This window comes from Electrona antarctica (assembly GCF_951216825.1).
Source record: "Electrona antarctica genome assembly, chromosome: 16".
Classification (NCBI taxonomy): Eukaryota; Metazoa; Chordata; class Actinopteri; order Myctophiformes; family Myctophidae; genus Electrona; species Electrona antarctica.
The window spans coordinates 17,470,575-17,496,904 of NC_136797.1; the positions used below are offsets into that span (position 1 = coordinate 17,470,575).

Consider the following 26,330-nt stretch of genomic DNA (forward strand, 5'->3'; position numbering starts at 1 on the left):
ATTTGTTTTATACAACAAATATAGCATTAATGTAGGCCTGTAGGCTATTTTCTTTCTTTCATGAAATGTTTTATGAAATGTATTTTAGCCTTAAGTGTACAGGTACTAATGCACAATCGTGCATGTGTAATTTTGTAAATAAATATCTATTCCAAATCCATTCAGCATTTTAAAGTTTGGGAAATGGTGTATTTCAAAATCTTTTGTGTCACATGTCTCCACCAGTAACATTGACGTTTATGTACTTGTCTTTTCTGTTCTAACACATTTAAAAGACCTTATGTTGACCTTAGACAATGTAGAATTAAGGTGCGTACATGTTGCTGCTTGTTACTGTTGTAAAACACTATCAGAGTTTGACAGAACACTTTGCCGTGCTATCTGCTTTTAGTTTTTAACTTGTTGCTTTTTTTATGGGTGCAACCGTTGCATCTCGTCACAAATAATAGGCTCCTTTTCCTTAGCCTGGCTAATAAGCCAGACTAATATCACACAACACTCCGCCGGCAGGCAATTTTATTTTGCCAACGGCTGATTCGGTCTGGCTTATTAGCCAGGCTACCTTTTCTTAACCATTATACTCTGTTGTACTGCAAACTGCAATCAGTGACTAGAAGCAGGGATATAACATATCTCGGTCAGTGATGGGGTAAAGGGGATAGGGGCTAAAGAGACACACACATGCACGCGCGCACACACCAATCCCCACAGTACATTGAGCCGTGATGTGGCAGCTGGCTGCTATTCAGCACCATGGACAGCAGCACAGACAAACATGCATATGCATGCATACAACCTCCCACACGTATGGTTCTTTCACAGGGTCTGTATAGTGTTCATTGATTACACTCTGTGTGGTCTGTGTGGTTACGCCACACACACACACACACACACACACACACACACACACACACACACACACACACACACACACACACACACTCACTCACAAAGTTTGGTCAAACGCTAATGGAAGTTCAGCGATTGCTGTCAGTGGTGGACTCAACTCGGTACTTGAGTCAGGTACTTGTGGTAAAGGCGCTCCTGTCCTGGTCAAAAGTATTACTCGAGTAACTATATTATTGCTCTGACAAATTTGTACTGGAGTAATTGCTTATCCTTTTTTGTTCAAAACTACAATGCACTTGGTACAAAAGTACAAAGTACATTTAAATGGTAAATGGTGCATTTATATAGTGCCTTTATCCAAGGCGCTTTACATAGATTGTGCATTACATTCACCCATTCACACACACATTCATACACCGATTGCGGCGGAAGCCATGCAAGGTACCAACCAGCACATCGGGAGCAATTTGGGGTTCAGTGTCTTGCCCAAGGACACTTCGACATGTAGACAGGAGGAGCCGGGATTCGAACCGCCGACCCATGGATCATTGGACGACCTGCTCTACCTCTTGACCCACAGTCGCCCCGACTGTGGGTATATTTTTAATTGTGCCATTTTCTCCCCCAAAATTCAAGAAAAACTTGTATTTTTCACACGACACTCCCTTCGTCGAAAGTACAATATTTGTCTTTGAAATGTAACGGAGTGAAGCCTGGCTTGTACACATCAAATACGAAACAGATAAAACGTCATAAGTATCCAAAAATACTAATATTCAATGTTTTGTACAGATACGCAACTAAACCTAGTTACTGTCCACCACTGGTCGTAATCTTTATGCCATCGTGTAGGTCCCACTATCTGCCCTACTGTACATCCATGTTCATAGTCACCTACTTTGCTGCAGGGCTTATGATTCTTATTGCTTAGTATTGTTATGGATGCCATCCATCCTTCATTTTGAATAATGCATCATGGAGGCCCCCATGGATCAATACATCTTCTAACAAAGAGCAAGCGCCAGGAGCGATTCTCTGATCAGACCTTTAGTGGATCTCAGGGAGCCCCTAAGCCACTGGATTATAATATTCATATTTATATATGTGATATATGAATATATAATTTATATTTTTCTAATACAGCAATAATTTGAATGAATTACTAGTAACAATTGTTACACCACAACCTTTTTTACGCCTGTGTAATCGAGAAGGTCCTTCTATATAAATACTTACAGTTCCAACAAGAATACAAATTCAAGCACTAAATTTAATAAGACAAATGTTCTAAAAACAAATGGTTCAAAATGCAACAATGTAGGAGTAACCTGAACCGTTTGCATAATTTATCTTTCTCTGCATAATGTGTTTTTAAGATTGTTAAACAAGATCCTATTTATAGCAGATTAATAAGGGGGATATCTGTGCTCCAAGCAGACTACACTTTTCTACTTATTGGTGTGCGTTAAACCATTTTGACCTGAGATCAGATTCTAAAAATGTCTTCTACATCCTGACAGTTTTCTGAAAAAGCTATGTTTCTATGTCAGTCGTTCTTCGATTTTTCAAAAATAGCAGACCTACAAGCTCGTAGCGCGCCACTCGGTGGCGCGCTATGAGCTTGTAGATCTGCTATTTTTCAATAGCTAAAGCATAACATAATGCTAATAACAAAAGGGGTTCCCGCCCAAAATGGGTTAAACCATGTATTGTGCTTTTGTGAATAACGATTGTAGAGACAGTTGTTGGTAAAGTTAGTTTACATTTACTGAAGTACTGTATTTAAGTACAATTTTGATGTTTTTTCTTTTTACTTGAGTATGTCCAATTTTCAGTAATTTTACTTCTTTTTTTTTTTTTTTTACGATATTTTTTTGCGGCTTACGCCTTTTATTGGTTTTTGAAGGGACAGACAGTAGGCTGACAGGAAACGGGAGAGAGATGGGGGAAGACATGCAGTAAAGGCCGTGTCGGGCTCGGGAGTCGAACCCGCGGCACACTGCGACTGGATTACCAGTCGGGTGCCCAGACGGTTACGCCACCGCCTGGTCCAGTAATTTTACTTCTACTCCACTATATCTCGGCGGCAAATATAGTACTTTTCCTCCGCTACAATTATTTGACAACTTCAGTTACTAGTTACTTTATAGATTTTGATTATTATTACAAAACATACATCTGTATACAGTTTGGCCATTTGAAAATAGCCAATCTAAAAGCTAAAGCTAAAAGCGTTGCGATGTATTGTGAGCTTGTAGATCTGCTATTTTCAAATGTTTTTCATATACCAATACTTTTGTACTTATCCGCAAGTACATTTTCAATCATGGACTTCAGAGTATTTCTACATTGTAGTATTGATACTTTTAGTATTGATACTTTTACTGAAATGTGAGTACTTTTTCCACCACTGGATAGTTACATCTACCCTGAAGGTGTTATTGCTGCCAACCATTATGAAGGCCAGCACTGCCACCCGTCAGCTGTCACTCAGTTGGACAGTAGGAAAGGAAAGCTTGTCATCCTATATTGCAGTGGTTCCCAAACGTTCCCTTGGGATTTTGTGACAGCCACATATTATTATTCCAAAAGTTAGGATTTTTTCCCACTTTTTTGCACACACTAATTTCCCAATAAGGAGCAAAGCCCATAGCCTAAAATAATAGACACATTTTAACCACTTTCCACCTGCCCCAGCTACGTTTTTAATTTAATGAAAAAAGAAATAACGTTTTTTCAAAATGACTGAAAATAGCAGATCTACGAGCTCACTAAGTGTCACAATGCGACTGCCATCTTCGCTATGAATACAGGTGTGCCTTGAGATTTTGACTTGCCCATTGGTTTACCTTGCACGCAAAAAAACTTTGAAAATTACATACTTCAATGAAGACACACTTGTGGACAATGATAAGCTGCCTCTGGTTTATTCACCCTCTGGTTCCCCACCGGACAGCAGCACGCCAGCACGGACACCAAAAGCAACGTTCCACCGCCCCTGCGGGAAGGCGACAGATGGTTGTATATTAAATTCTACTTTCTCCCCTGAAAGATGTTTCCCAGAAGCAGGGGGCCTGGGGAGGTTCTGCTTCAGTGGCGAGGCCTAATCTGTGACAAAGACAAACCTGGCCCAGCCGGGTTGGCTGCTGGCACTAGGTGAGTCGTTTGGGATCTTCAAGGTCCCTAGCCCGATGGAAAAGCTGCTCCAAAGACGGTGACGACAGACGGGCAGAGAGTGCCTCCTCCAGCACAGCTCAACACTCGGTAGTTTTCAACCACTGCTGGGCCAAGAGGGTAGAGGAAGAATATTTAATGATAATATAATATACAAAATAAATGACAATGGGGTGGGGGGGGGGGTGATACCAATAATTAGGAACTACCGTATATACTATATGCTAAGTTGGCTCCATTTATCTAACCCGAAACACAATCGATTATCACTTAAAGTAAACATGCTCTGAAAATGCACCATCTATCTGACCACAGCCGATAGATGGGCCGCAACACTTTTGAGACTTTCATTTGTTGTTTTACATAATATACAGTAGAGTAGTCCTTTGCAAAATCACATTTACATTTTGAATTTGCATTTCTTGTTGATGCACAAGGAATGAGTGAGTTTCCTGAAATGTGCTGTGAAGTCTGACCTGATTCACACAGGAATCCAGTGACTGGCAAATGGGACTCTGATCTATGATCATCTGGGGCTGACTGTAGCTCAACCGCTTACAGTAAATCTTATGCTGTGTTGGCCCGGGGTCCCCCAGGGCTCGTTGTGAGCTACAGTAGATCAGCTGTTTCCGCCAAATGTTCACCAATTATGACATGCCCAGACAGTATAGGTACGCAGGGTTCATGTGGTTAAACTGGAGTCCACTGACTGACTGGCAAGTCTCTGAACTATGATCTGACTGTAGCTTAATTTAGGGATGATCCGATCAGGTTTTTTGGGACCGATACCGATCACCGATTGTTTTTCTCATGATCGGCCGATACCGACAGGTCCGATACCGATACTGATCTTGTGAAATGTTGCACATTTTAATATTTCCAAAACGATTATATGTCAAAACCCATGTCAAAACTGTTCCGGTGTGCAGGGGAGGAAGGGGAGAATGTTTAGGCCTGTCACAAAAATGCATCTGATTTGACATTTATACCACTTAACTGGTGTAAAAGATCAGTTTCTCCAGATTGCCGATCATAGATGGGGTAAATGCCGATTACCAATCAGAGCCGATTATCGGAGCATCTCTAAGCTTAATAACCAACCTAAGGCCAACAATATTACATTTAACCATATTCCTCGTTCTGTTTTTGGTTTGTTTCTTTGCTAATCTTTTCAATGTTAAACGGAAACGCTCACACCAGTGAGCGTTTCCGTTTAACATTTAAACAATTTGAGTTAATTGTCGATGGACCACTGTTGCATTCGTAATTTCACGCGGTACCATGCCGTCGGCTCTGAGATTTTTCCATTGTGTGACCTGCACTGTAGGTGTTAAGCGACGTGCGCGTGGCGTCTTTAAAATAGCGTCCCACCAGAGATGGAGTCACCAATGCAACACTGTGACGGACATCATAGTCTATACTGTAGAAACCACAATATTGACAATACAACCCATTTTGACAGTGGCAATTCAGTGGCTGCCACAGGCATTGTCTGGAGACTGAATGGAACTGTTCAGGTTATTATTTGCTGCTGTGTTTATAAATTCCGGTGTATATAAACTCGGCAGCAAAATAACAACCTGAACAAATCTGGCCTCTATTTTACTTTTTACTGGTGGAGTGGGGGCGTGGACAATGTCACAATCACTCTTTCTAAGCCTTAAGAAAGAAGAGCTATGTAATGTCAGATTTCTTTCTCCTGCTTCCTGTCCCCAGCTTATCTTCGTTATTGTATACAGCCCCATGGTTTTGCACATGAGGTCATGAGCAATTGTAACTAACTTTTTCCCCAGCAGGACACAGACATGACAAAGCACAGTCCTGAGAATACAGAATACATTTCTCTGAGGAGAGACTGGCTGTTATGGATGTGCAGTGTAGTTCAGAAAGAAGTTGGGCTGTCAATGCAGAAACACTGAAATGTTACCCTGGCCCCACAGTATATGTTTAGCTCTGCGTTTCCTTATGTGTTTTTAATGTTCTGAGATATACTGTATGCAAGGTCTGGAGTTATATGGCATTTGGAATATGCACAGTATAGCTGAACACATAATTAGTGCAGGTTTATCTGTTCGGGTTTCAGGCATTGAGGCCATCATTCCTCAACATGGTTTTCTTTTTCATTTGGTACATGATCTGCTACTTCACTCATGGTGGGTTTTACAGTGTATACCATATTGTGTCGCTGTCGATGGGGTTTCCTCCATTTCTGGTCACTTGCTCAATTATGTTTAATGAGTCGGTTCTTATACGTGTCTTCTTGTCTGTTCCTCACTAGCCTCAGTGACCGCAGGCGTTTTGTTGTCAAAGGGGGAAAAAAGCCCGGGGCGAGCTCAGCAGGAAAAGTGGCACAGGAGTGGGAGTGAACCTTGTATCTCGCTAACCAATAAGAGTGCAGAGGAGCGTCGCTCCACAACATTACCGCGAGGTGGCGGGGAGGAGGGCACATAGGTTGGTGAACCAATAGGAAGTCGCTTTCCAGCGCTAGTTTGATCCGCCCCTCTATGCCAAGAAAAACACAGGGCTCTTTCAGGCTAGTTCCTCACTAATGTTTACGTGAATCAGCAATTTGAACACTTTCCATGCTTTAGCCATAGAAATAATGGCTTTTTCCACAAACCAGAGTACCTTGCATGGTCACTAATCACTATGTTTTCTTGCTTCCCCACAGTAGCGCAGTGTGGACATGAGCTAGCTATCAAGCTATTTGCTAGCTTGGGAGGTAATTTACATGTCATTGCACGACTATTTGTTCCGTGCAATGTCGGCAATTACCACATGTTATCAACAAAAACAAAATGTTGACACAGAGTAAAAAATGTCTGGTAACTTGTAAAACGGGCTGTGCGAGTGTGCGATTAATTTAAATGTGTCTTTAGGCCACTAGGCCAGAAACCATTATTGTCTTGCTGTGTGGTAAGGGCTATAAGGTTTGGATTTATACAGTATCATGCCCTTGACATTAAACCATTATTGTCTTGCTGTGTGGTAAGGGCTATAAGGTTTGGATTTATACAGTATCATGCCCTTGACATTATCAATATTTCTATTCATCTGTTAAGTGGAAGTGTTTATTTAATATTCTTTACTCTTTGTAACTTTGACAAATGAAGGTGAGATGACTTGCCCTTCAGCGATAATGAATTACTGTCTCCTTTCTTATGATGAAGATTGGCTCCATACACAGTTGTAAATCTAAACAAGTTGTGTTAAATAGACTATGGGGACCTGTCATGGGACTATATAGTGCCCCTATTCTGTGCAAGTTATATGAGGCATTCCAACATTCCACAAAAATAGCAGATCTACAAGCTCACAAGGCATCGCCTTGCAACGCAGTGTGGGCTTGTAGATCGGCTATTTTCCGTTAAGAGATTTGATGAGGGGAAAAAGGAAGGGGAAGTATAAACCCCTAGGGGCCCCGGTCAAGTATATAGGGTTGAAGTGGTTAACATGCTTGTCAGGAAAGCAGAAGCTAACTGCAAATTGAATCCTAGTCCTACCCCTCCCCCACTGCTTCTCTCAGTCACTCTTTATACCAGAATTAAAGAGACTGTTAAAACATGTATCCAACCAACCATATGTGGAATATTGTGTGTGTGTGTGTGTGTGTGTGTGTGTGTGTGTGTGTGTGTGTGTGTGTGTGTGTGTGTGTGTGTGTGTGTGTGTGTGTGTGTGTGTGTGTGTGTGTGTGTGTGTGTGTGTGTGTGTGTGTGTGTGTGTGTGTGTGTGTGTGTGTGTGTGTGTGTGTGTGTGTGTGTGTGTGTGTGTGTGTGTGTGTGTGTGGTGACCTTGAGGTGTTACCTCTATTTTGCTGATAGGAGAGCTTGTATCCAGAAGGTCGAGGGGTCAAATCCTACCTGAGTAGAGCTTGATTACGCCACACACTTGGCCTAAAACCACAACACTTTACAATGGCGGGTCATAGCCTCATATGTTACAAGGTCAGAATTCATAGCCACGGGTCAAAACCATTTCATTGGAATGCATTACATGTATTTAATTCATTTCCGAAAATATATTCGATACAAAAGGTTCATGCAACCCCTCACACCACCTCCAAAATACAGCTGTTTTAACTCACGAATAACCGGGTTTTAGTCGTGTTACAGGGGGAAAACAATAATGGCTTTGCCAGATTTGTTTCTTAACTTCATAGGATTTTTATGGTTGCTAGAATACATTATCATCTAAAATCTTTAGTCCAGACCTGATAAATTACAATTATACATTTGCACGCACGCGCGCACAGACCGATATTAAACTAGGAATTTCATGGCAGCACTCCGACTCACTCCCAGGCAGCAAAGACACATTATCATGTCCTTATTCATACGATAGCAATATTCATGAAAGAAAAACCCTGTTTTACCACATTTCCATTCGACATTCAGCTAATGGGTCGACCCTGCCTTTAGAGGTTGGTATCAAACTAAAGTGGAGCTATCAGTCACTAACGAGGGACCCACAGACAGTTTTCACCCTGGATTACAGTCAAGGTTAATAGGAGAAGGGGGTCGTGGTGATGTCATCACCCAGTTTGTCTTATGTCCCTGATTCACATCGCCATGTCTCCCTGGAGAACACAGAAACGCGCACGCACGCACGAACACACGCACAAGTCCACCTATGATGTAATTTCGTGTAACACTATCTCACATCTATCAGTGTTTAGTGCTGATTAATATATGCCTAATAGGGGAGTATGGGCTTTCAAGTCTACGGCTAAAACTCCACTCAGTGCTGCATACTGGAGATATCTTGTTATCTGACTTATACCACATACATATTTCGTATTTAAACGTTGTTATCTGAGCCGTGCGAAGCTCTGTGTGTTTGTCACTCCGTTTGCCAAACGTGTCTACCAGAGGGTGCTGAAAAAGCAAAACAAACTTGGGCTGAAACACATTTATCTTGTTATTCTGTGACTTCTCTGCCACTCAACAAGACACAATCAGATGATGTGCCGTGTTGTTGCGGTCGTGCGGATGTGTGTGCTGCATGTGTGCTGTGCTGGCCTTGCGCTTGTGATGCGCGTCTGGTGGGAATGGGGCATTAGTCGTGGTTTCTGTTATCTGGGCAAAGGAGTAATGACTCGCTGTTCATCTTACTCTACTTTTACCATCGCACAATAGCAAAAGTAAACTGACGTAAATTGTACGCCTATAAGAATCTATGGCCATAATCATCTCTCTTCCATTAAAGCCCCATCGAGCAATAAGTAGCCCTTATCGTTAAACAAGCGGAATCACATTTCTCATGTCAAAACAAACCAGCCTCTTCTCCCTAGTCTAGACCTACTCCCCTTCACACACACCGCTCTAGCAGTCTACAGCAAACCAAAGTGAGACAAATTTAGGTTCTCCCGGTGATTTTGCACTGGATATTCCACTTCCAGTTGGAAGCATATAGGTATGGGGGTGAGCAGGGAGGAAGGTGCCAAGGTGTTTCTACAGATCTTGGAGCAGCAGGGATGGGAGTGTGCAAAAAAGTAATAATATTTTTGCAACATTATTTTGTAAATCAAGTCAAGGAGTCTAAGCATTGGTAGCAGGCCAAAGTGGTTTGAACCAGAATACAGTGCATCCGGAAAGTATTCACACTCCTTCACTTTTACCACATTTTGTTTTGTTACAGCCTAATTTCAAAATGGATTAAATTGTTTTTCCCCCTCATCAATCTACACACAATATAGTACAGGAAATCTATGGAAAATACAGGATCAACCTCTAACTAATTGCAAAAAAACCGAACTCAGCTGATTTTGCATCTTCAATATATCCTGAATAACAGAAAAAAAGTTGCCTGGAATTGTCTGAGGGGAAAGTGTTGAAAATAGCCTGTACAGTGTGGCCACCATTGACATCCTATTATAAGGTAAAATGTTCTAAATGTCCTTATGCTTTAAGTAGCATGTGACATATCAAACTAGGGGGTTTTCATGATGCTGAATCCATTCCAAGCATTAGTTTTGCATAAAAACACTCATTGGGCTAAATTTGGCCATAGCAACTTGCCCAAATGTGCTGACCTCATTACATTTTGGCAAGTTGCTATGGCCAAATTTAGCCCAATGAGTGTTTTTATGCAAAACTAATGCTTGGAATGGCTTCAGCATCATGACAACAACCTAGTTTGATATGTCACATGCTACTTAAAGCATAAGGACATTTAGAAAATATTGCCTTATAATAGGATGTCAATGGTGGCCATACTGTACAGGCCATTTTCAACACTTTCCCCTCAGACAATTCCAGGCAACTTTCTTTCTGTTATTCAGGATATATTGAAGATGCAAAATCAGTTGAGTTTGGTTTTTTTGCAATTAGTTAGAGGTCAAATTACATTATTACTGGACTAATACCCCATAATGATGAAGTGAAAAAGGTTTTTTCAAATATTGTGTTAATTTATTAAAAATAAGAAACTGGAAAAACACATGTACATACTGTAAGTATTCACACTCTTGACTTAGTACTAAGTTGAGGCACTTTTGGCAGCAATTACAGCCTTAAGCCTTTTTGGGAATGATGCTACAAGCTTGGCACACTTGAATTTGGGGTATTTTCCCCCTTCTTCTCTGCAGATCCTCAAACTCTGTCAGGTTAGACGGGGAGCGTCGCTGCACAGCTATTTTCAGGTCCTTCCAGAGATGCTCAATGGGGTTTAAGTCTGGGCTCTGGCTGGGCCACTCAAGGACTTTCACAGAGTTGTCCTAAAAAAAACCCCAATCCTTCGTTATCTTAGCTGTGTGCTTGGGGTTGTTGTTGTCCTGTTGGAAGGTGAATCGTTGACCAAGTCGGAGGTCCTGAGCACTTTTTCATCCAGGATCTCTCTGTAGTCTGTACACTGCTCCATTCATCGTTCCCTCTATCCTGACAAGTCTCCCAGTTCCTGCTGTTGAAAAACATCCCCACAGCATGATGCTGCCACCACCATGCTTCACCGTAGGGATGGTATTTGCCAGGTGATGAGCGGTGCCTGGTTTCCTCCAGACGTAACGCTTGGCATTCAGGCCAAAAAGCTCTATTTTGGTTTCATCAGACCAGAGAATCTTGTTAATAATGGTCTGAGAGTATTAGGTGCCTTTTGGCAAACTCCAAGCGCGCTGTGACGCCCGGCTGTCATGTGCCTTTTATTGAGGAGAGGCTTCAGTCTCAGAAAAAACCCAATTTAATCCATTTTGAAATGAGGCTGTAACAAAACAAAATGTGGTAAAAGTGAAGGAGTGTGAATACTTTCCGGACAGGGCTGGACTGGCCACCGGGCATACCGGGCATTTTCCCGGTGGGCCGCGACCGTAGGGGGCCGCCATGATTTAAAAAAAAACCAAAAAAAAAAAACCTTTTTTTTTTTTTTTTTGACAGGCAGGCAGGCCAATAGGCGGCAGGCCACCAGGAAAGGTCCGGGCGTGCTGCCATTCTGGGGTAGTGCCCCCCCTGACCCCCCCCCGGCGGTGCAGTGCAGGGGGGGGGGCACATAATATTATGTTGCCTATCTGCGCGCTGGTTGTGGTGGGCCGGTCTGGGCCAAATTCACGCGAAAATGCCCGGGCCGAATTTTTGTCCCAGTCCAGCCCTGTTTCCGGATGCACTGTAAATCTCACTAGAAGTGGGCATTAAGAAAACGGGAAGTAATTAATGTATTAGTTGCGGAATTGGAGGGTCCATAATAGTCTATACACTCAAGGAGGTTCTACAGAAAAGGCCATATGGGATCACCAAAATTAGCAAGATTCTTCCTGCAGAACAGCTGACTTGGCCAGAGGAGGGTGGCACTAGGGCCAACATGATGGGGATAATTCAAACAAGCCCCCAGGATTGAGTGTTAGTTAAATTGATTTAAAGCAATGCTAATCATACCACACTTCTGATCTTGCATTGTGACTGAGATCAGAATTAGTGGCAGACCGGACCCATTGAAAGAGATTAGCGACCATCTTTGATCTATAGCCGTGAAGCGATCACATGTTTCACATGCTTCCTCAACACCCAAGCACCTTTTTATTGTTCTTGTCATCTCTGAGCACACCTAAACATGTTGCAAATCAACTAAGTTGTTTTTGTCAATAATTTTATTCATGGTTGAATATTGAATGTGATATGAATATTCTTAGTTTAAAATGTCCATGGGAGTGTCATGACTCTCAATAGCTCTGTCGCATACTATATAGCCATGAAATCTCATTTAAATGAAGATTGTGACCCCATATAACTAATTATTGGTGGTAAACAGTAACTTAAAGCAGTGTAGCAGATGTTGGGTACAAAGTTTCCATCAACTTCGTTTGTTATTTTGCTATTTGTAAGCAGTAAAGCTGTAAAGCAGAATGTTTACCAGCTGATTAAAATAGCCTATTCAACCTTTATTATTCATATTTTATTTTATTTAATGTAAGTGGTCATATTTTCACCTTAATAGTTTTGAATACTTGCCTAACTAGCCTATATAAATATGCGAATGGTTTCAGCTTCAGCATTATGTTTTTCATTGTCTATCTTGCTGACTTCTGCGAGTGATGTGGGGGAAAAGAATAGGCTCCACACAAATCTAGATTGCTGCGCCTGCTGCATTGCTCTGACTTGTTTACAAGATGGGTGCCAAAAGAAATAGCAAGATGTTCTGCAATTCTGCATGAATTGCAGACACATTTGTGTGTCCCAGACATTAGGAGGAGCTTAGACTCCAGACAGATTTTGACAACATGCTACAAACGAGGAGAAGAAATCAAAATAGCCTACTGTAGAAGGCTGGTGTGTACTGGTCCGCAGAGCGACGTCTCAATGAGTTATTGTCAAGGCCTTTTGACTACTGACTAGAATACACAGCATCACTCACATGCAGCGTTAATTTTTTATTTCTAACTCATTGAATCTGACACTATATATGGGTATGTCACATACTGTAGCGTTGTTTTTCCTCTTAGTTAAAATGTCCTGTTGCAGTGAGAAGGTACATTCAGTAGTAAAAATCTAAGTTTTTTGTATTGACCAGCATTATAGAGAGTCGCAGTCCCGCCCCCTCGAGAGACCCGGAAAAGAAATCCCCGTTCATTTTCCTCAGACTTTTCAGAAAGTATTTATTTAAAGACGTTTACGCCGCGGACAAAGCCAACTCTTGTCGTGACAAATCATGACAACAAACACAATTTTTCGGGCTGAACAAATAATTAGAAAGAAGAAGAAAACACTTTTTGTTTTTCTTCTTTGTAATTATTTGTTTGGTCCAAAATATTGTTTGTTGTCATGATTTGTCACGACAAGAGTTGGCTTTGTACGACGCTTATAAGGTCTTTAAATAAATACGCTTTGAAATGTCTATGGGAAAAATGCATTGGGAACTATTTCCTGGGCCTGGCGTCGTCATGAAAGGGGGCGGGACTGCGACGCTCTATAGTAATAGCATAATAGTCGATGGAATATGCAGAAATTACGATAAAGATGATCACTTAAGGAATCCAGGGAATGGTATTTGGGAAATAAATCAAATCAATGGATCCCTACAAATTCCTAAACAAAAAGAGGAACAGGGCTGCAGATGACTTAATGTTTTGCCATTCTTGACAACAATACCTGCAAAAAAACATGCTCAAGGTGCAATATTTATCAGGGAAACGCAGGTACCTTTTATTTAATGTTACACTGTACTAGTGGTTTACCAAGTAACATGATTCGGATGACTGTTGTACGTCGTGTACCGTATCATTACATTTCATACTCATTAGAATGTGTGTTTCCTGTTGTGGTCCCTAGAAAAAAGGAAGAGGTCACACAGCTCGTAGTCACGATGCAAAAATGTTTTATTTTAAAGATGACCAACGTTTCGGCAACAAAATGCCTTCTTCAGGGTATGTTGTGGTCCCTAACATTACATTCCTCATTATTACACACTTGCAGGATGGTATATACAGAAGCCCAGGCCCTGCGTCACAGGCCAAATTCCCTCTTTCTCTACCTGTGTACCTGACACACAGGTACACATCCCCACTCAATACACGCACACACAATGCATTCAATGACGCTCAGCCAGCATGCACACCTGCATGATCACACACATGCATGCACACACACACACGTGCACACACAAGCACACAAACACCAGCGGTTAGCTTGATGTTCTATGTTCCCATAGGAGATATTCTCTACAGTCTACACTAAAGATGCAGTGTTTTATACCCAGACATAATCAGAGGTACTAAAAGCTATGCCTCCTCCACACGGTTTTTACTGCCAATAAAGGCTGACACCGAACACAATCTTGCCAACTAACTTGGCCCTTTGCTAGGGCATGTGCCATGCACACGGTCACACACACACACACACACACACACACACACACACACACACACACACACACAGCGTGCTAACACACACATGCGCGTAAGTAAGCTCAGGCGCGCACACACACACACACACACACCCTGATATAGCTGACACATTCTTAGATCTACGGTATAGGTTGTCCCTACGTAACCTCCCACCGCACTAAAGAGCATAAATAAGGCAGTTCTCACATCATAAAGTCAATGGTTTAACTGCCGCACAGGGCTGCCAGGGGCGCATACCACTGCATGCATGGACGGTAGACCTCTGCTGTCATACCACTCCTCCCCACAGTGCATGCATGGACAGTAGATCTCTGCTGTCATACCACTCCTCCCCACAGTGCATGCATGTACAGTAGACCTCTGCTGTCATACCACTCCGCCCCACAGTGCATGCATGGACAGTAGACCTCTGCTGTCATACCACTCCTTCCGCCCCACAGTGCATGCATGGACAGTAGACCTCTGCTGTCATACCACTCCGCCCCACAGTGCATGCATGGACAGTAGACCTCTGCTGTCATACCACTCCGCCCCACAGTGCATGCATGGACAGTAGACCTCTGCTGTCATACCACTCCTTCCGCCCCACAGTGCATGCATGGACAGTAGACCTCTGCTGTCATACCACTCCTCCCCACAGTGCATGCATGGACAGTAGACCTCTGCTGTCATACCACTCCTCCCCACAGTGCATGCATGGACAGTAGATCTCTGCTGTCGGGCAGAGACCAGCTAACCCCAAAATGTAAAATTTCCAGGAGATATACTGTAACTTTACTAGGTACTGTACTGTAGTTTGCTGTACTCTGTACTGTAATGTACTCTGTACTGTACTGTAGAGTAGACTGTACTACTGTACTCTACTGTACTTTACTGTATGCTGTACTGCACTGTACTGCACTGTTCTGTACTCTGTACTGTACTGTACTGTGTTCTGTACTTTACTGTACTCTGCTCTGTACTGTACTCTACTGTGCTCTGTACTACTCTGTACTGTACTATGTTCTGTACTGCACTGTATTCTGTACTGTATTGTGCGCTGTACTGTAGTTTGCTGTACTCAGTCTGTACTGTAATGTACTCTGAACTGTACTGTATTCGGTACTGTACTCTACTGTACTTTACTGTACTGTACTATGTACTGTAGTTTACTGTACTCTGTACTCTGTTGTACTGTACTACTGTTTACTCTGCACTGTACTACTGTACTCTGTACTGTACTCTGTGCTGTACTACTCTGCACTGCACTGTTCACACGGCCGCGCTGCCCAACAGTACCACTCCAGGTGTTACTACTGTTGCTACTATCCCAGCTGTCCGTGCTGAAACGGACATACATACATAGCGACTGGCAGACACACATCGCTGGTAGTTGGAGCGCTTACCGTTAGGCACCGCTCAAAAAGGACATTTTGTCAGAAGCAACTCGAGGCCCATGTCTGGGCGGCCGCGGTGGGGATGGAAACCAGAATCGGAACAGAATAGGTTCCACACGGCTCTAGTTGAATGAGCTCAGCAGAGGGAGGCACTAGATGTAGCAGCGCACGGAAAGTAAAACATGAAGCCAACAGAACCGGGGGGCGGGGGGGAGAGAGAGAGAGAGGAATGGAAGTTAGAGAGATTGTTCTGGGGGTGGTGAATTACATGCCTATGGGGGACAGAATGAGGAGCAAGAGGGACAGACTACAGAGGTATAGGCTAAACAGAATGATCGCAGTGTTTATCACAATTTATCAATTTATCAATCAACAATTAGGATATATGCAGAAATAAAACGCAAAACAAATCTACAAGTAAGGCATAATATAGATATAAAACACTATCTAGCGCCACTCAAAAAATGAAGAAGTAAAAGAGGTACTGTTTACTGTACGTTCCAAGTGTGGCAATAACAACACAGTCTTCACATTACTGACCAGAGGGCCTGAGGACAGGCTCATATATCTGATATCATTGTCCCATTTATCGGACAGCTGCCTGCATTTACTTAATGGGACGTTTTCGCACAACTGATGGAAAAACAATACTTCACTATTCTTCCGAAAGCAATTGTCTTCCTCTTTTGGGACGTTAAGTCTAACGACAAGCCGTAGAACACACGCAGTTTGACAGTGAACTACAATGACCGAGGACGTAAAATGAAATGGCTACTATGAACATCAACTAGCCAACACATAATCCCCCCCCCCCCAACACATTCCCCTTGCCAAACACAACACAGTAACACAACAATAGTGAACGCAGATGGCATGCTGGGAAATCCCTCCTTAGCCAAGTAGCCGCCCGTGGGGACGCTACATTATATACAGCATGCGGTACGTATTCATAAGAATGAAAACACAGACAGACACAGAGAGTTAGAACAAGTGGGGGACAGACAGGGTAGGGTTGGGGGGGGGGGGGGGGGAGAGAGAGAGAGACACACAGGGAGAGAGTCAATGAAGGACACAGCGAACGAGAGAGTTAGAACAAGTGGGGGACAGACAGGGTAGGGTTGGGGGGGGGGGGGAGAGACACACACAGGGAGAGAGTCAATGAAGGACACAGCGAACGAGAGGCAGGGCCCCTGTGAGCTTTACAGAAGCAAGTATGTCAACAAAGTTCTAATTGCCATCTCATGGTGGGGGAGTGGGGGGGGGGGGGGTATATGGAGAAGGAGCAGATCAGAATGGAGGAGGGGTGTTGTCTCACAGGATTAGGATCTCTGTCTAAGTCAGAGAGAACACACACAAAATGTGAATAGCCACATGAAGTCAAGGATAAACTCAGCCTATTATTACCTTAAAAATCACACCTGTGTGAAGTGAGTGGTGCAACTCCGTGTTGGGGGTCCCTGGGGGTCCCCGGAACTTCCAGACCCACAGGAACGTGCCCAGGGTGCCCGGTTCCGGCGAGCCGCCCATGTCCAAAACGGTAGAGAAATGACAGTTACTGTGTGGGGGTCCCTCTACTGTACTGTACTGTCACTGTACTGTACACCCGAAATCATCATATATACAGTTGGTGTGCGTGCGTGCGTACGTACGTACGTACGTGTGTGTTAGGCTGCGCAACAGTGACACTTGGTTGTGAAAACCAACCAAATGCTATTTCCGTGCTCGGACACAGCCAGCCAGCCACTGACGGACAAAGCTCCGTAATGGAGTGGCTGCACCACTCAAAAAAATCACACTTGAGTGTGAAGCGCACACTGCATTCACATCGGCCACATGACGTCTTACGTGCCAGGGGTAGGCAACATTGGCACACTGGCAAGTGTGTGAGAGAGTATTTTTGGTTTTAAATAAACTATTTAAAAAAATGCAGTCAAATAAATAAAGTCCCTCACATTTGTGTGTAAATTACATCCTGCACTCTACATTCATTAAAACTGAACTCTGTTATTGCGCTGAGTCTAATGATCATTATAACAACGTGAAAGAAAATATTTAAAAATAAGGAAAAACTTTATATTTGTGGACAATCAAAATATGTTGGAATTTGTCACGTGGTCTCATTCAAATTAATTAATGTTGACTTGGCTGGCCATTTGACGTAATATTCAAAAGCCATGCATTGGAGGGGTTTGATTGATTCATTGATTGAAACCTTTATTTATTCGCGAAAAGAGCATTGAGGTCACCCTCATTTGCAATGTTGCCGAGATTACACACACAAAATCAACAATTAGGATATATGCAGAAATAAAACGCAAAACATATCTACAAGTAAGGCATAATATAGATATAAAACACTATCTAGCGCCACTCAAAATAAGGAAGAAGTAAAAGAGGTACTGTTTACTGTACGTTCCAAGTGTGGCAATAACAACACAGTCTTCACATTACTGACCAGAGGGCCTGAGGACAGGCTCATATATCTGATATCATTGTCCCATTTATCGGACAGCTGCCTGCATTTACTTAATGGGACGTTTTCGCACAACTGATGGAAAAACAATACTTCCGAAAAGCAATTGTCTTCCTCTTTTGGGACTTTAAGTCTAACGACAAGCCATAGAACACTTGCAGTTTGACAGTGAACCACAATGACCGAGGACGTGTATGCCAACACTGGGCCAGGGTCAGGTACGACCAAGAATGTCGGGTTTGGCCGGCGAGGAGAGATGGAGATGGAGAAGAGAGGAGATATCTATCTGACTCCAGACGACCAAGACGCCATCTATGCGACTGCCTCGACTATCTATGAAGATTATCAGGATGCAACACGGAACAACACTGCACAAGGTAAAATAAAAACAATAATGTACAAAAAGCTCAATTAACAGTGTAGTAGAGTTTCTGGAGAGAAGTGGGTAAACATTTTTCAAAAGCATTAGAAGTAGTGATGCACAATATAATCGGTAGCATATCGAAATCGGCCATATCGGTCATAAAAATGCCATATGGGTATCGGATCGGTCTCAAAATAAAATAATACGTTTTGTGTTATTTTTTTCAATAATATTTTTATTGATTTTTCCATTTTATGACAGACACCTACATCGAACCAAAAAATAAAATACAAAAATAATATACAAATATGGACACACAGTTTGGTGCTTGAAAGTCTAGATGGGTTAACAACTCCAGAGAAAATTAAAGAAAATAAAAGATATATGCATATATTCCATACATAACATACATACATTTATCCACGTTTTGTGTATTTCTAATGTTTGAAGGCAGCATAACCCGTATAATATCGGAATCGGTCAGAATCGGTGTCGGCAGATATGACCCTGCAAATAATCGAGATGGGATATCGGTCATAATTTATTAATCGTGCACCCCTAATTACATTTGTTGTAAATGTGACTCTGAATGCTACTCTACCTTCATTTCAGATCAGTCAATTAAGAACATAAATTACTTCACAACTTGTTAAAATGTGTCACTTATTTTAAAAGTCTTACTTTGTAGCAACACTCTGTATGATGATGATCTTGGTCTTAATGTAGGTGTGGTGTGTTTTTCAGGTTCTGAAGCCTCAAAGCAGAATCGCTACGTCATGGCTGCTGCTGCAGCTGCGGTGTGTGCAGGAGCTGTGCTCCTATTGGGTGGCATCATTGCCCTGGCCGTACTCTGTGAGTAGTAGCAGTCTATAAACACTGTCTGTACTGTTGGTGGATGTTGATTGGAATACTTAGTTTGGGCTCCATTGTGAGGCAGGTGGATCGGCGTGAAGCATGCAGTGGACTGGCACATTTTAAATCTCTGTAGGTGGCTGTAGGTGAAGTGCCGCTACACGCGTGCAAGTCGGACCCAAATATGTTTTTTTTGAGTGGTGTAAACCATTCCTACAAGTTTGTTGTTTCTCCTTCTTACAGATGGTGCATTGATTAAAGAGAAACACATCCTGCAGACCAGTTTTGACTCGTTACAGAACAGACATGACAACCTGACTGACCACTTTGACACGTTACTGACCAGACTTAACAACATGACTGAACAGAATGCCAATTTGCAGTCCCGCGTTGACTCCCTGACTAATGATAAAGCCACATTGCAGTCCAGTGTTGACTCCCTGACTAATGATAAAGCCACGTTGCAGTCCCGCGTTGTCTCCCTGACTAATGATAAAGCCACGTTGCAGTCCAGTGTTGACTCCCTGACTAATGATAAAGCCACGTTGCAGTCCCGCGTTGTCTCCCTGACTGATGATAAAGCCACGTTGCAGTCCCGCGTTGTCTCCCTGACTAATGATAAAGCCACGTTGCAGTCCCGCGTTGTCTCCCTGACTGATGATAAAGCCACGTTGCAGTCCAGTGTTGACTCCCTGACTAATGAGAAAGCCACGTTGCAGTCCCGCGTTGACTCCCTGACTGTTGATAAAGCCACGTTGCAGTCCCGCGTTGTCTCCCTGACTGATGATAAAGCCACGTTGCAGTCCAGTGTTGACTCCCTGACTAATGAGAAAGCCATGTTGACTGATGAGAAAGCCACGTTGAAGTCCCATGTCTGCAACTGGAGGCAACAAGTAAGACTTTACCTTCTACTCTACATGTTATTTTTTATCAAACTGCATTCCACATTATTTCCTCTTCACATTTCTTTCTAAATTGTATTAAACGCTATAATAAAACACATCTACTTTGTATCTATTGTCTATTTCATTGTCCAGTTAATTTATATATCGTTGCTGTCGGGAGGAAACCTCAAAACTAAATTTGAGGTTTTTGATTTTTTTTTGCATAAATCAGTGCTATTGACCACCCTTTGCGTCTGTGTGTTGTTTCGGAAATATTGAACCAATGGAATGTAGTAAAAAGTGCTTTGGAAAAAACCTTAACTCCATTGGACCCTCAAAATGTCTGCTAAAGCAAATAACTCCACCACCTCTCCCCCTCTCATGGAAGTAATTGACAATATATAAAGTTACAACACCAACTTTGATGAGGCTGTATTGCTTTGTTTTAAAAATATAAGGTTTTCTTAATTTCCTGAAAATGTTTTATTTTTAATTTCCTGAAAATTTTGGAGTTATGAGGTTTCCCCCTGACAGCAGAGATATGTAATATCTAATGAAATGTAATTTGAATTTGTGATTAAAGAAAAACAAAACATTCAGAGAAAAAAAACATTCTTGTGAAGGTATTGTTACATGCTGTACAGCAATATTATCATAAGCTTTTCATTAATTGTTGCTTCGTTGCAGTACTGTGACTGTCGTCTACCGTTCTGCTCTTCGGCGAACACGCTTCAGGTGGATTGGGGTGCTGTGAACACGCTTCAGGTGGATTGGGGTGCTGTGAACGGCAGGATGTCCTATCGTCCTGTTGCTGTGGTCACTCAACCTCTCTGTTCTGTGTGGACCCCTGTGTGGACCCCAGAAAAATTAGCTGCTGCATATCACCAGCTAATGGGGATCCTAATAAATCTCTAAAACTCTAAAACCTGGAGGGAGGGTGAAATCCATAAGACCTGACCGCCGCGTCGGTCTGCAGTGTTGAGGCGGCCATTCCATAGGGGGGGCGCTAGCCTTCATCAGGCAGCCTCTGTGGACATCTTTAAAGCACAGCTCAAGACCAATGTCTACACTCTAGCTTTTAGTTGAGCTTTTAAAGTCGTTGTTATTCACGTCCTCACTGTATTGCCTGGCTTAATTAGTTGTTTTATGCCTTTGCTTTTCTTTTCTTTTTCACCTTGAGCTGCATGTCATGTCATGTCATGTATTTTATTATGAGTGCACCGCACCACCATTCACACAGACCTGAATAAAAAAACACATTGAAATCTGCATCCTGTGATTTCCTTAAAATGGCCAGCAAGGTAAATTATATACAGTAACAGTTTGAGTATATAACCATTAACCAGTCAGTAAAAGGTATATAATCTGCCATGAAATGTCAAATGTTAATTAAAAATCACACCCGTGTGAAGTGAGGGGCGCTCTTATCATCTTACAACATCAATTACAACATAATGTTTGTTTAAGCAACAGGTGCTAATGTTTGTTTTAGTCCATTTTCTCTTTATTGTCTATGGCGTTTTCTTAAACAAGCATAGTTTAGAGGGGCTAGCGCCCCTCAAAAAAAAGGTTCTACAATGTGTAACGCTCTATTCTTAGTAAAAAAAAAACAACCATGCTGTTTTCGTGCTCAGACCCACCCAGTCAGCTACCCAGCCAGCCAGCCACACACATAGCTCCGTAGTCCGTAAGGGAGTGGTTGCACCACTCAAAAAATAGAACAAGATTTTGAGGATATGTATGTAATGGTCTTCTCTCAGGCTTCCCCAAACAAGACTGGTCTGGGAGACTGGGACCCCAGTATTATGGCTAGATATTGTATAACTAATGTGTGAAAGTGTGGGCATTAGAGGTATAGTTAGTAGGAGTGTCTATTATGCAAATTCCTAGATATGAAATGTTCATCTGCAATGTTCTATAGTGGTCCCGTCGGTACCAGGTCGTCTCGCCCCTTTTCCAACTCGCCCCCGCAAAAAGTGAAGACGGCTCGCCACAGAATTTCGAAAAGTGAAGACGGCTCGCCACAGAATTTCGGAAAGTGATGACGGCTCGCCCCGAGCCGTGGAGACAGGTGGATTTTTGAAAATGACTCAAATCATGAAGGCAGCATGCAATTTACGTGGAATCTTTCGGCTACTATTGTGAATCAGTGGACCATGACAGCTTAAACACAACTCTTCTTTACTTTCAAAACTCGGAGTCAATAATAAGGCAAAGCAACATCATCACACATCATGTTGTATGTATGTCAAGACTGAAGGGGCGACCGCTCTTCCCGTTGGGGACGACCGCTCTTCCCGTTGGGGCGACCGCTCTTCCCGTTGAGGCGACAGATCTTCGCCGCTTTGGGCGAGTTGGAAAAGGGGCGAGCCGCCTCGTATTCGTCCCGTCCCAGTCATAATTGTTGTCATTGCTGTCATCAGCGGTTAAACAATTCAGGTTCAGTCAATGAATATGAATAAATTCTATATTGGTTGGGTCAAGTACACACAGAAAAGCACGGATCAATACAATGCTGGGTCTTTGCAGAAAAGGTTTGTGAACCCCCTTGCATTCGACAGACGGCAAGGAGGAGTTCAGTTATTGTGGGTGATGGTTGTCCAACGAGGGCTGCCAAAAGTAGGGTGACAACTCTTTGTGAAAGAGCTGACAGTTGCTGCCCGTAATGCATGGACAATTAGCATCTCCCCACAGGAATGCTCTTAGAAGGATTGTTTGCCTGTGTGGGCAGTAAGTATAGGTGACATTCTGTCTGACCTTTGCAGGTCTCTGTCCAGGCCTCTGTGCATTTCCTGATGGACGACAGCTGACATGCAATGACTCTTTCTGTGTTGCAGAAAACCCCTGCTGCATTCGCCTAGTGACTGCCTTTATGGGGAGAAGCAGTGGTGTACATTTAATCAAGTACTGTACTGTACTTAAGTACAATGTTGAGTGTTTTTTTGTATTGACAATATTCAATACTAAGTATTGAATATTGGCAATAAAAAGAAAACTCTCCAAGATGCAGTGGAGTACTCCACTGCATCTTGGGATCAAATATTGTACATTTACTCCACTATTGTTTGACAACTATAATGACTAGTTACTTTGTATATTTTGGTTAATATTACAAAGCATGCCACATTGGTCATTTGATATAGCCGATCTACAAGCTCACAATGCGTCGCAAACATTGTGACGCACTGTGAGCTTGTAGATTGTCTATTTTCAAAAGATGTGAAATTGGACTGCATAATGCATACTTTTATTGTATATTTTTATACAAATAGTTGTATGCTTTTACTCAAGTAATTTTTTTATTCCAGACTTTTACTTGTATTTCTACATTGCAGTATTGATACAACTTGCAACACTAAATGTTTTTTTTATATGTTGAATCTATAGTTGCAAAGCCAACCATTGACAGCTCATACATCCAAACAGAAAAGCCCTGATCTGATTGTATAAACAACGTCAAACTCACCAACATTGCATTTGTATGGAAAGCTTGAATTACCCTATTACTATCTGCAAAGTGTTTGTTTCATAAAAATCCACCATACACATGTTATGAGCTACTTCATTATGAGCTTATTATTTTTACATTACATTACATTACATTATGAGTTTGGAAGCGCTTGTTTTCAATAACGCAACGTCTTGCTGCCTCCTGCATTATGTGAAATTTAGAAACAACTGTACAGGTATATGCATGCGGCACTACGCAGGAACATTCAGGGAGTTCATTGCATAGGGAGAGCTGTGGAGAAAAAGCAGCACATGTAGTAAATGTTCCAGGAAGTGATCACTGCCTGGTTGGATGGTTCCAGGAAGTGTGGTACCAGGAAGTGGCAGCTATAAAAGTACAGGACGTGAGGTGGCCATTTTAGCTGTGAAAGAGTGTTTGGTGTGGCGTTTTGACAAAGACACTCTTTTAAGCCTACACTGTGCACCAAAACTTTTTAAAACACTGAATAGTGTGGCCGATGAACTTTAAGACCTGAATAAGGGAAGTTTGATCGAAAGAAGATATCTATTCTGAACTGATGCAGAAAAACAGAACAAAGGAACCTCCTGGAGCCTCCTGACATAGAGCTTGGGTGAGGAATATCATGTATCCTTTTGTCTGTTTGACACGGGATATGAGAACCCAAGGAACATTTGAGTTTTTAATGAAGCTTAACATATTCTTAGGTTTTGAAAACAGTGTTGCGGTTGTCAATTTTACCCCATACCTCCATTACAAATTATGTTCCTCATCAAATTCAAGAACCCCTTTTGAAGCGAGAATAAGGGCCCTATTGTGGGGGAGCGTGTGAACGTGAAGTGTGATACTGTATTCAGTGGATGCTTCTTTTCTATCGGTGCAAATACTGCTAGCACGGATGGTTTGTCCAACGTGGGACCTGGACCTCTTATCTCTGGTAGGCCAGGGCATGCTCTGCCCATTGAGTTATGCAGAATATAACCAAAGCATGTGGCTAATTATGGGACTCAGATTCCGAAATGAGAATAGGAGAAAATAGCCTGCAGCAGTGAATACGAAAGTCAGTTTGTGTGTGTGGTGTGATGGTCAGTTTAAGTCTAAATGTTGGCAGCTTCCTCAGGCCATGTGTTGCACAGCTTTCACCAGTTTGGCAGAAGTTTTTCTGTATACATTCAGCAGAATTCTCTATATTCTGGAAGAATCTCCGCCAGGATACCTACCGCCCTTCATCTTTCAGTGTGTCTGGGGCATCTGGTGACAATGTTTTATTATGCTATGTTTTATGTTATGTAATGTTATGCTATGTATGAAAAGGCAGGGCTATGGGACAAAGGCATATAATAAAGGACGATCAGTGCAACTAGAGAGACATGTCTCCATGTCTTTAACAAAAAAGAACGAGAATAAGATGGCGAGAAACAGTGAGAGATCAACAGATAGAGAAAGAGAGAGGCTTTGACCATTTTATTACCATGGACCGAGACGAGCTGGACTAACTGCTGGTCAAGAGATGCATGCTTGCTGGTAAGGGCATTTTTGTAATGACGCTCTCCTACTTTGCATGTAAACATAACACTTTTATTCATGTCAGACTTGCCTCCTTGCTTTTCTTCTGTATTGTAATGACCTGGTCTTCTTTTCAACTTCATTTATTGACTGCATACTTCTGGCTAAGAGCTGCATCATACCTACATCGTACTCTTTTTCTTTCTTTTTTTCTCTTAGACCTGCAGTTTGCACTAGTAAATGTAGTATGTAGCTGCATGTCATGGCATCTCTCTAGTCAAATAAACCAATCTTCAACCAAAGATTCAACTGTGCTGGTCTAGCACCATTCCCATTTTGTTTTGCGCAATCGTCGTTGTGTATTGGCTGCATGTGCTTACAGTTGGAGGCCATCGATATTGTCCTTTTCTTTTTGCTGAGTTTTGCGTGATCTGCGCAAAAGGACAGTTAACCCATTTTGGGCGGGAACCCCTTTTGGTGTTTTAAACATTATGTTATAATTTAGCTATTGAAAAATAGCAGATCTACAAGCTCATAGCTATACGCTACGAGCTTTTAGGTCTGCTATTTTTGAAAAATCGTGAAAATATTTATTTCAGAAAACTGGAGGATTTAGAAGGATTTTTTTAAATTTTGAGGTCAGGCCTAAATGGGTCAAATGATAAGGGACAATATCGGTGGCACCCAACTGTAACGCATCAAACCTCTGTGGAATCAATGGTGTGATCATGGATTACTTTTACTTATTCATCAAGGTGAAAACATGGGATTTAATGTCATTCCATTCCAATGTGATGCCACGGGTGTGTTATCTTTTTTTTTATGTCTGCTCGACTCGAATCTCGGCACCTATTCCAGGGGTCCATTCGGGTTTGGGTCCGCCATGAAGAGTCTATTATCTAATATGTTAATTTTTTTATCATGAATTCCTTATTACTAGAAGTGATGTTTATGCAATCCAATTTTTCTTGGAGTTCTTCTAACTTTCACGAGTAGGCGCAAGAGCCTGAATGTCCATTAAATAGAAAGTCAGGAATTGACTTGGTCTTTAACCAG

General features: G+C 42.2%; 1 long non-coding RNA gene across 1 annotated transcript in view; it reads left to right on the plus strand.

Annotated features, from left to right (window-relative positions):
• LOC306939197 overlaps positions 1–23,381 on the plus strand; it is a 77,999-nt gene extending 54,618 nt beyond the window's left edge. Inside the window, exon 5 of the long non-coding RNA XR_013791850.1 lies at positions 23,065–23,381. This is a non-coding gene — a long non-coding RNA (uncharacterized lncRNA). The remainder of the gene's footprint in view (positions 1–23,064) is intronic.
• Positions 23,382–26,330: the final 2,949 nt, after the last annotated feature.